The following is an 8,678-nucleotide window of genomic DNA, read 5'->3' on the forward strand; positions in this document are numbered from 1 at the left end:
CCACGTCCTCCAGCCACGTCCTCCAGCCACGTCCTCCAGCCACGTCCTCCAGCCACGTCCTCCAGCCATGTCCTTCAGCCACGTCCTCCAGCCATGTCCTCCAGCCACATCACATCCTCCAGCCAAGTTTCCAGCCACATCCTCCAGCCAAGTTCTCCAGCCACATCCTCCAGCCAAGTTCTCCAGCCACATCCTCCAGCCACGTCCTCCAGCCACGTCCTCCAGCCATGTCCTGCAGCCATGTTCTGCAGCCACGTCCTCCAGCCACGACCTCCAGCCACATCCTTCAGCCACATCACATCCTCCAGCCACGTCCTCCAGCCACGTCCTCCAGCCACGTCCTCCAGCCACATCCTCCAGAAACGTCCTCCAGCCACGTCCTCCAGCCACGTCCTCCAGCCACGTCCTCCAGCCATGTCCTCCAGCCACGTCCTCCAGCCACGTCCTCCAGCCACGTCCTCCAGCCAAGACCTCCAGCCACGTCCTCCAGCCACGTCCCCCAGCCACGTCCTTCAGCTACGTCCTCCAGCCACAACCTCCAGCCACGTCCTTCAGCCACGTCTTTCAGCCGCATCCTTCAGCCACGTCCTTCAGGTCTTCCACTGGTTTCATGACTTCAAAGGTGGTGAGGGATTTCTCCTTGATCTTCCCGGTCTTATCCACCTGTCTAATGCTCTAATGCTCTGTCACCGTGATGGTTACCTGCTCTGTGTCACCGTGATGGTCACCTGCTCTGTGTCACTGTGATGGTCACCTGCTCTGTGTCACCGTGATGGTCACCTGCTCTGTGTCACCATGATGGTCACCTGCTCTGTGTCACCGTGATGGTCACCTGCTCCGTGTCACCGTGATGGTCACTTGCTCTGTGTCACCGTGATGGTCGACCTGCTCCGTGTCACCGTGATGGTCGACCTGCTCCGTGTCACTGTGATGGTCGACCCACTCCGTGTCACCGTGATGGTCACCCGCTTCGTGTCACCGTGATGGTCATCTGCTCCTTGTCACCGTGATGGTCACCTGCTTTGTGTCACTGTGATGGGCCCTGCTTCGTGTCACTGTGATGGTCACCTGCTCCGTGTCACCGTGATGGTCACCTGCTCCGTGTCACCGTGATGGTCACCTGCTTTGTGTCACTGTGATGGGCCCTGCTTCGTGTCACTGTGATGGTCACCTGCTTCGTGTCACTGTGATGGTCACCTGCTTTGTGTCACCGTGATGGTCACCTGCTCCGTGTCACCGTGATGGTCACCTGCTTCGTGTCACTGTGATGGGCCCTGCTTCGTGTCACCGTGATGGTCCACTGCTTCGTGTCACCGTGATGGTCCCCTGCTTCGTGTCACTGTGATGGTCACCCGCACCGTGTCACTGTGATGGTCACCTGCTTCGTGTCACCGTGATGGTCACCTGCTTTGTGTCACCGTGATGGTCACCTGCTTCGTGTCACCGTGATGGTCACCTGCTCCGTGTCACCGTGATGGTCACCTGCTTTGTGTCACCGTGATGGTCACCCGCTCCGTGTCACCGTGATGGTCGACCTGCTCTGTGTCACAGTGATTGTCACCTGCTTCGTGTCACCGTGATGGTCACCTGCTTCGTGGACATCCGGTTGTCTTGCCATTTGGTCTGTGGAGGGGAAAACCACTTTACACATACATAAAGCATTTGTAAGCAATAAATGCTTTAAATGTGATATCGTGAATGTGTTATGAAGTCATTATGTAGGTGTTTCCCGAAAACAAGAATGATTGGTTACATAGCCTTGTGTTTTGAACAGTGTGGGTGAATCTTCTTTGATTCCTCTCATTGTCGCCGGCCTCGACGTCAGAGGGAAGAGAGAGGGAGTGTATCAGAACGAGTCCTCTCATTGTCGCCGGCCTCGACGTCAGAGGGAAGAGAGAGGAAGTGTATCAGAACGAGTCCTCTCATTGTCGCCGGCCTCGACGTCAGAGGGAAGAGAGAGGAAGTGTATCAGAACGAGTCCTCTCATTGTCGCCGGCCTCAACGTCAGAGGGAAGAGAGAGGGAGTGTATCAGAACGAGTCCTCTCATTGTCGCCGGCCTCGACGTCAGAGGGAAGAGAGAGGAAGTGTATCAGAACGAGTCCTCTCATTGTCGCCGGCCTCGACGTCAGAGGGAAGAGAGAGGAAGTGTATCAGAACGAGTCCTCTCATTGTCGCCGGCCTCAACATCAGAGGGAAGAGAGAGGAAGTGTATCAGAACGAGTCCTCTCATTGTCACCGGCCTCAACGTCAGAGGGAAGAGAGAGGAAGTGTATCAGAACGAGTCCTCTCATTGTCGCCGGCCTCAACATCAGAGGGAAGAGAGAGGAAGTGTATCAGAACGAGTCCTCTCATTGTCGCCGGCCTCAACGTCAGAGGGAAGAGAGAGGAAGTGTATCAGAACGAGTCCTCTCATTGTCGCCGGCCTCAACGTCAGAGGGAAGAGAGAGGAAGTGTATCAGAACGAGGACCTTCCACGCTCTTACTGTCTCCATGACATTTTTAAGAAAGGTGAAAGAGAATTCAGAAAAAGATTTCTGCGATTCACCCCATGAACTGTGGATAAGAGTTGCTTGACTTGCTATTTCCTCTGTGCGTAGAATGCTCCTTCGTTGTACAGTGGTAACAGGCGAGGGCTGCAACGCCTCCTGCTGTTGGGAGGGCAGTGTTGCAAGGGCTGCATTTGACTGTACGTCATCCAGGGCGGCTTCAGACATGGCAGAGCAGACCTTTAGATAGGCCCGGGTAGGACGCCCGGGTAGGACGCCCGGGTAGGACGCCCCGGGTAGGACGCCCGGGTAGGACACCCCGGGTAGGACGCCCCGGGTAGGACACCCGGGTAGGACGCCCCGGGTAGGACGCCCCGGGTAGGACGCCCGGGTAGGGCGCCCCGGGTAGGACGCCCGGGTAGGCCGCCCCGGGTAGGACGCCCGGGTAGGCCGCCCCGGGTAGGACGCCCGGGTAGGACGCCCGGGTAGGCCGCCCCGGGTAGGCCGCCCCGGGTAGGACGCCCGGGTAGGACGCCCCGGGTAGGACGCCCCGGGTAGGACGTCCCGGGTAGGACGCCCGGGTAGGACGCCCGGGTAGGACGCCCCGGGTAGGCCGCCCGGGTAGGACGCCCCGGGTAGGACGCCCCGGGTAGGACGCCCCGGGTAGGACGCCCCGGGTAGGACGCCCGGGTAGGACGCCCCGGGTAGGGCTAGTCATGCCGTCGTCGAAGAAATCTGCAACTGAAAGAAAACAAAAGGTGTGTGTTCATGTTAATGGTTATTACAGTGGATTCAAGATATTTCTCTGGTTTCTGTTCTTTATAAAGAGGCAACCATAACCAACATATTCCTTATCATACTAGTGTTGTATGTTCTTATGGCTGACTGGGAACACAAATGATGATTGAACTTGTGAAATTGGAGATACAAAGGGCAGCATTCATTTTAAAAAATATCGCTGAGAAAAAAATCATTTTCAGTAAATATAAGGGTTTATATGTTAGTTACATTTGCCTGGTACTGAGTTTGAGTCACACAGCCTAAACACTGTTTTCCTGTTACATATAATAGTTGATAGCCTAAGCTTCGGGTCGCGTTTCATCTTCCATCTCCAGAGATGGCCACTTCTGACCACTTCAGAATCAAATGAATCACACCACTTCAGAATCAAATGAATCACACCACTTCAGAATCAAATGAATCACACCACTTCAGAATCAAATGAGAGGATGTCCAGAGAGGAAACACCTGTCCAGACAGGAAACACCTGTCCAGAGAGGAAACACCTGTCCAGACAGGAAACACCTGTGCAGAGAGGAAACACCTGTCCAGAGAGGAAACACCTGTCCAGACTGGAAACACCTGTCCAGAGAGGAAACACCTGTCCAGACAGGAAACACCTGTCCAGAGAGGAAACACCTGTCCAGACAGGAAACACCTGTCCAGAGAGGAAACACCTGTCCAGAGAGGAAACACCTGTCCAGAGAGGAAACACCTGTCCAGAGAGGAAACACCTGTCCAGACAGGAAACACCTGTCCAGAGAGGAAACACCTGTCCAGAGAGGAAACACCTGTCCAGACTGGAAACACCTGTCCAGACTGGAAACACCTGTCCAGACTGGAAACACCTGTCCAGAGAGGTAACACCTGTCCAGAGAGGAAACACCTGTCCAGAGAGGAAACACCTGTCCAGAGAGGAAACACCTGTCCAGAGAGGAAACACCTGTCCAGAGAGGAAACACCTGTCCAGAGAGGTAACACCTGTCCAGAGAGGAAACACCTGTCCATAGAGGAAACACCTGTCCAGAGAGGAAACACCTGTCCAGAGAGGAAACACCTGTCCACTTGGCAATAACACAACGGATTCAACTAATCATCAAGCCCACAAATCAGGTTTGCTAATACAGGAATGAGACAAGAGCACATCAAAGACCAGGACCAGACTATATGGATGTGTCCCAATTATCATTTCCTCCTTTCAAAGTGTGCACTTGTTCACTTCCCTTCACTGATTTGAAAGGAAATGACTGGTATAAGAAATATGGTGGAACATCCCTCTAGCCCATGTCTCCAGCAATCTTAATTATTTTAGATTTGTGGGAAGAAGTGAACAAGTGTACACTTCAGGAGAAAGGAGATACTATTGGGACGCACCATCTATCTGAGCTTGTCTTACCAGCGGTGATGGTCTTCTCAGAGACAAAGCTTTCAGATGAGTTCTCAGAAAGGATATCCATACTCTGTATTGAGGAGAGGGGAAGGTCGGTATATGTACTGGTCAGCCAGGTAGACTCTGTCTCCTTGGTCCAGCTGTCCAGGCACCTGGCCTCCAGAGCATCGGTCCTGCTGCCGCCACAACCCATGGTGCCTCCTATAGTTCTCCCTCAGCTGGGGAAGGGGAGGGAGAGACCAGGTTCCTCTTCTTAGACCAGACCTCTCTAACCAGAGACAGAGGGAGGGAGACACCGAGCTGTGGTACTGTGGCGCTGGTTCCTCTTCTCAGCAGGGGGAAGGAGGGAGGGAGAGACCAGGTTCCTCTTCTCAGAGGAGGGAGGACAGACCAGGTTCCTCTTCTCAGAGGAGGGAGGGACAAACCAGGTTCCTCTACTCGGAGGAGGGAGGAACAGACCAGGTTCCTCTACTCAGAGGAGGGAGGAACAGACCAGGTTCCTCTACTCAGAGGAGGGAGGAACAGACCAGGTTCCTCTACTCAGAGGAGGGAGGACAGACCAGGTTCCTCTTCTCAGAGGAGGGAGGAACAGACCAGGTCCCTCTACTCAGAGGAGGGAGGAACAGACCAGGTACCTCTTCTCAGAGGAGGGAGGAACAGACCAGGTTCCTCTTCTCAGAGGAGGGAGAAATAGACCAGGTTCTTCTACTCAGAGGAGGGAGGACAGACCAGGTTCCTCTTCTCAGAGGAGGGAGGAACAGACCATGGTACTCTACTCATAGGAGGGAGGACAAACCAGGTTCCTCTTCTCAGAGGAGGGAGAAATAGACCAGGTTCTTCTACTCAGAGGAGGGAGGACAGACCAGGTTCCTCTTCTCAGAGGAGGGAGGAACAGACCATGGTACTCTACTCATAGGAGAGAGGACAAACCAGGTTCCTCTTCTCAGAGGAGGGAGGACAGACCAGGTTCCTCTTCGCAGAGGAGGGAGGAACAGACCAGGTTCTTCTACTCAGAGGAGGGAGGACAGACCAGGTTCTTCTACTCAGAGGAGGGAGGGACAAACCAGGTTCCTCTTCTCAGAGTAGGGAGGAACAGACCAGGTTCTTCTACTCAGAGGAGGGAGGACAGACCAGGTTCCTCTTCTCAGAGGAGGGAGGAACAGACCATGGTACTCTACTCATAGGAGAGAGGACAAACCAGGTTCCTCTTCTCAGAGGAGGGAGGACAGACCAGGTTCCTCTTCGCAGAGGAGGGAGGAACAGACCAGGTTCTTCTACTCAGAGGAGGGAGGACAGACCAGGTTATTCTACTCAGAGGAGGGAGGAACAGACCAGGTTCCTCTACTCAGAGGAGGGAGGAACAGACCAGGTTCCTCTACTCAGAGGAGGGAGGACAGACCAGGTTCCTCTTCTCAGAGGAGGGAGGAACAGACCAGGTTCCTCTTCTCAGAGGAGGGAGGAACAGACCAGGTTCCTCTACTCAGAGGAGGGAGGACAGACCAGGTTCCTCTTCTCAGAGGAGGGAGGAACAGACCAGGTTCCTCTTCTCAGAGGAGGGAGGAACAGACCAGGTTCCTCTTCTCAGAGGAGGGAGGAACAGACCAGGTTCCTCTTCTCAGAGGAGGGAGGACAGACCAGGTTCCTCTTCTCAGAGGAGGGAGGACAGACCAGGTTCCTCTACTCAGAGGAGGGAGGACAGACCAGGTTCCTCTTCTCAGAGGAGGGAGGAACAGACCAGGTTCCTCTTCTCAGAGGAGGGAGGAACAGACCAGGTTCCTCTACTCAGAGGAGGGAGGACAGACCAGGTTCCTCTTCTCAGAGGAGGGAGGAACAGACCAGGTTCCTCTTCTCAGAGTAGGGAGGAACAGACCAGGTTCCTCTACTCAGAGGAGGGAGGAACAGACCAGGTTCCTCTTCTCAGAGGAGGGAGGAACAGACCAGGTTCCTCTTCTCAGAGGAGGGAGAAATAGACCAGGTTCTTCTACTCAGAGGAGGGAGGACAGACCAGGTTCCTCTTCTCAGAGGAGGGAGGAACAGACCATGGTACTCTACTCATAGGAGGGAGGACAAACCAGGTTCCTCTTCTCAGAGGAGGGAGGACAGACCAGGTTCCTCTTCGCAGAGGAGGGAGGAACAGACCAGGTTCCTCTTCTCAGAGGAGGGAGGAACAGACCAGGTTCCTCTACTCAGAGGAGGGAGGGACAAACCAGGTTCTTCTACTCAGAGGAGGGAGGACAGACCAGGTTCCTCTTCTCAGAGGAGGGAGGAACAGACCAGGTCCCTCTACTCAGAGGAGGGAGGAACAGACCAGGTTCCTCTACTCAGAGGAGGGAGGAACAGACCAGGTTCCTCTACTCAGAGGAGGGAGGGACAAACCAGGTTCCTCTACTCAGAGGAGGGAGGACAGACCAGGTTCCTCTTCTCAGAGGAGGGAGGGACAAACCAGGTTCCTCTACTCAGAGGAGGGAGGAACAGACCAGGTTCCTCTACTCAGAGGAGGGAGGAACAGACCAGGTTCCTCTACTCAGAGGAGGGAGGACAGACCAGGTTCCTCTACTCAGAGGAGGGAGGAACAGACCAGGTTCCTCTACTCAGAGGAGTGAGGAACAGACCAGGTTTCTCTTCTCAGAGGACGGAGGAACAGACCAGGTTTCTCTTCTCAGAGGATGGAGGGAAGACCAGGTTCCTCTCAGTGAGGGTAGAGAGGGGACAGGCCTGAACTGTGGCACTGGCCTGGTACCTCCTCTCAGCGGAGGTAGAGAAGGGAGGGATCAGAGCTGTGGGACTGTGTTTTGGAGGTGATTTGGAATCACACTCTTGAAGAGGTAACCCTGTCTGAGACTTGTAAGCCCCGATGTTGCCCTTTGACCTTTATGTGGATGTCCTCTCGGTCTAATGGGGTTGGCGAGCGGGAGACCTACTGGTTTTACATGGACATGCACCAGTTACATGGGCATGGAAGAAAATAAGCCCTCAGATGTCAAGGAACCAGCAGAACATCCATCTCAAGGGGAATGCGGAGGTCGTTTGGTGTGGCATTCACTACCAGCACCGGTTTCCTTGATTCTCCACCATTGTCTTCAAATCACTTGAGATCATTTCCTTGTTTCAACAGAATGTTGTCCACCAGCAGAACCCATTCCATCTATTTTCAGGCGTCATTTCCTTCAAAATCACTTGAGATGATTTACTTCAGCAGAGTTTTGTGGGTATTTTTACCTCAAGAGGTTTTCCGACACAGTTGTTAAGTGGACACACAGTCGGCGGGTTTTAAGGATTAGCTGGCCATGAACTACCACACCCCATTGGTCCAATGACATGTCAGTTTGTTGGGAAGCCTGAGGGGTTTTGTCTAGAGAAAGGATGGAGACTTGCCTGTTGCATGTCATTTTTTTTTATGCATAAGAAAGTTTTACTGAGCTGAGACAAAATTGCATTTGGTTGTGTTATTAGCTGCTGTTTTTATGATTTAAATAAAACATCTGCCTTGATGTTGTCTCAAGTCTGTCTGACAACAGAAAGTTGGGCGATTGGCATCTTAAAGTTGCACTATGCAGAAATCACTCCGCCATTTCCTGGTTGCTAAAAATTAGAATAGTTCGCCCTAATTTCAGTTTATGTGACAAAAGAAGTATACTGTAGATAATCATTGTACCATCCATCTAAACTGCTGTGATATATATTTTCCGTAAACAAAAATTATTGTATTTTCAGCTGTTTGAAGCCGGTGTACAACACTGAAAGTAAAAGACACAAAAATGAAACTTAAGAGCGGGAAGCATAGAAATAGTCCACGTTATAACAGATCTACCGCTACTTAGACTTGCTTTCAATGAGAATGGCAGATCTATAACACACATTTCTATGTGACTTTGGTGGGTCACCAAAAAAGTTTACATATTGCAGCTTTAATTGATTATTTCAATGTCAATGTGTTTTGGCAGTTTTTAGTGCTAAATGAAAATGACTATTGGATTTTTCTATCAATATATTCTATCAATGTCTATGCATGTGTTGTATT

Source organism: Salvelinus fontinalis, chromosome 27 (genome assembly GCF_029448725.1).
Source record: "Salvelinus fontinalis isolate EN_2023a chromosome 27, ASM2944872v1, whole genome shotgun sequence".
Taxonomy (NCBI): Eukaryota; Metazoa; Chordata; class Actinopteri; order Salmoniformes; family Salmonidae; genus Salvelinus; species Salvelinus fontinalis.